Source organism: Macrobrachium rosenbergii, chromosome 45, assembly GCF_040412425.1.
Source record: "Macrobrachium rosenbergii isolate ZJJX-2024 chromosome 45, ASM4041242v1, whole genome shotgun sequence".
Lineage (NCBI taxonomy): Eukaryota > Metazoa > Arthropoda > Malacostraca > Decapoda > Palaemonidae > Macrobrachium > Macrobrachium rosenbergii.
Genome location: NC_089785.1, coordinates 7529146 through 7532568, shown reverse-complemented (window position 1 = coordinate 7532568; position 3423 = coordinate 7529146).

The window sequence follows — 3423 nt, the reverse complement described above, 5'->3', positions numbered from 1 at the left end:
GCAGCACTATTATGTATAACGTAATTATATTTACTTTCGTTTTTTGCATACACATATCTGTTATCATTACGATAAACCATGTAAGAATACATATATTTTAATTTTATTACTTAACCGTTGCTCGTCAAGTTAAACCTCCTCCTGCTCGTTATATGCTCTGTAAGCGCCTCATTAACGCTTTCTGTTTTTTCTGTGTTTATTGATGGTCGTGAAAAGAGACCGTTGCTTGATACGGAGGAGCGCGGCTCTTCGACAGCGGTTCGTTTTTTGATTCTCCCGATACAAGTGTTGGCGCTGGAATATTAACATCATCCTGTGTATGGTTATTGAGCTGTTTCTCGCAGGTACACTTCGGTCACCTGCATTGCCAGGTATTCTGTATTTGTCGTGTGGGAGCTGCCCTTCAGGTGTATATTAGTCACTTGCGAATTGAGATTCACAACAGTAGTTGATCTATCACCTGCGTGACTGTCAAGTGCTGTCTGTGTGAAAGTCTGGTGGTAAGTGCAGTCGTTTGACTGCACTTACGGAGACGTTAAATGTTTGGCACTGTAACAGTATCTGTTTTCTGTTAAAGGTGGGACATCTGTAATTGTAATGGAGTGACTGTAGGAAACAGATACTGTGTACTGGGTCCCTTATTTTATTAACAAGGACGTTCCGACTTGTCCTTCACCTGTGGTTACTGTATCTGAGTTCTGACAGTCCTGGTACGGGATCACGGCCTCATTACAAGACATTTAATGCCATCTGTTTACTTGTTTTTGTTTAATTGACTTTTGGTGAATTAGATTCATATATACATTGTAATGAGTTTTACAGTCTTTTGTTAACTCTTGGTATTGGTTTTGTCAATTGTGTTTAAGTTTAGTTTATAAATCCTAGGTAGGAGATTTGCTTTTCTTGAATTTTTTGCCTCTTTCGTATTCTATAGTCATAGGTAATAGTATTTTTCTGGCTAGTTATTGCTTTGCATCATTTTTATCTCCATGTACAGATGTTTATTCTTAGTTTTTTTTTCTAAGTAGGCTTAGTTTTAGTGGTTAGAACTCTGTAATTTGAATTTACGAGGTTCAGTATATCCTGCAGTCACAAGGTTGATTTCTAGCGCTATTTTCTGTGATTTTGTTTGTAATAAATATTGTAGAGTTTTTCCCCTGTGCTTTGCTCACCGACCAGAAGTTTTGCTGTGTACCTGGTAAACAACACTGAGATTACTTTAGTGCATAAGATCCCACGGCCCAACATCGGTCACAAAATAAATTCACACCGTGATGACCATATACCTGTAAGTACCATTTTGGTCGGGTGGAGCGACACTCATGACTTTCTGTATTTATTGTAGTGAGGCCTTTCCTGAAATTTTTGTTTAATTTTTGCAAATGGAAGAGTTTAATTTGACCAGCTGAATTCCTTAAATGGGCTGATCTAGATTAAGTATTTGCCTTTCAGGTTCCTTCAGATGCACTGGGAGAAATATAAAATTTGGAGATGTTAGTGCAGTTTAGATCATTTAGATGTTAATCAGCAGAAAGATGTGCTTACGACCTATCTTTTTTCAGATCTTTTCAGGATCTGTGTAGGTAGAACAAATATTTTAAGTCATGATGATAGGAAGTCTCTAGCAGAACTCACCGCTGAACCCAGTAAAATGACGTAATAGTAAGGAGATAGAGTACATGTTGAAGCATGACCTTATTCAACCATCTGTAAGTCCCTGGAGTTCTCCTATTGTGGTTAGTAAAAGCAGATGGTGAGCAGTTCCGCATGCCAAGGGGACTATCTGTAAGGTCAACGCTACATACTAAAAATGATTCTTTCACTCTCAGTATTTGGATGATTGCTTGATCGGACGGGTTCTGGCTAAATTTATTTACTGCAAGCTGGATCTTTAAAGGGTTATTGGTAGGTTCCGTTGTCCAGTCGTACTCGTGGAGATATCAGCATTTGTCACCCCATTTGGCCTATATGAGTGCAAGGTTATGCCATTTGGAATAAAAATGTCATGCTTGTACTTTTCAGAGACTAATGAACAGAGTAATTTGTGGTTTGGAAGGAACAGAAATTTATATTGATGACTTGGTAGTATATAGTAACGACTGGGTTACCCACATGGTAAGATTACGTAAGGTTTTTGAGGCCCTTAGGTCGGCAGGTTGGTTGTGACTTGGCCATAAAATCCAAACAGGCCAAGGTTTGTTATTTGGGCTTTAGGTTGGTTTGGGTCAGGTGGCTCTGAAACAAGCTAACCTCGAGGCAATGGCAACTGAAAGCGCCTGCAATGTTAGGGAGGTGAGAAGAGGCTAGGCATGATCATATTATCATTGCTGAGCATGATATCACTCACAGATCCTGTTCATTTCTCACCATAGTTTATTAGAAAGGAAAAGTTCTTATGGTCAGATCAGTGAAGAATCCTTTAATAAACTTAAATCTGTGTTAATAACTAATCCTATTTTGACTTCCATTTTCAGAAGCCTTTATCATTGCAGCAGATGCCATGACATTGGTATTGGAGGGTCCTTCCAACGGAAGGAGGACAGTGTTCATCCTGTATCATATTACATGTGCAGTAGTTTCAAGGCTGAAAGATTCATCACCCATATAGAAAAGGAAGCTCTCTTTGGTCCGCATTTCATCATTTCCAAGCTTACGTAACAAATTTTTCTTTTCCAATTGAGATTTGGACGGACCACAATCCTCTGGTTTTCATCGAACGGATGAAGGGAGCCAACCAGAGGATTTTGCGTTGGGCCCTATTTTTGCAGGAATTCAACCTAATTATCAAGCACATAAAAGGGACTGATAATAAAATTCCTGACACCCTTTCCAGACCCTAGTGTTTACCTGACCCCTTCTCGTGCGCTACCCTGCCTGTTTCTCCAATAGGTTGTGTGAAAAAATTTCAGTTAATTGATAACTTAGTGCTAGCAATGTTTATCTGTTGATACCTCTGATTTTGATTAGGTTTGGCTACTGCCAGTCAGTGAGGTTTGCAAGGAGTAGTATATACTTAATATTTTTATGATATTGCTCTGGTCTTAACCAGTTATTGATTTGTATAAGTATATACTTGAACTTGTATTTGTAGATAACATCTATATAAGACGTTTATTTTTTACCATATCATTGCGTATTGTAGGTTAAGGTGTGTGCCTGTAAAAGCGCCGCGTGCTGGGTTAGGTTAAGAAATATCTTTGTTTCCTTTGCTCTTAAAATTGAGGATTATATTTATTTTTTTTTACTATGATCCTGTTTGAACTATTTGGTATTATGGTATGTGTCTGTCCTTTACCATGTATTGTCTTTGGGTTCAGAGTATGATATTATTTGATCTTTAAAATAATGGTAAGCTATATAAAGCTTTGGTTTGTATTGTTCAGTGGTATTTTCTGTTGTTGATAATTTAATACAATTTGCTTC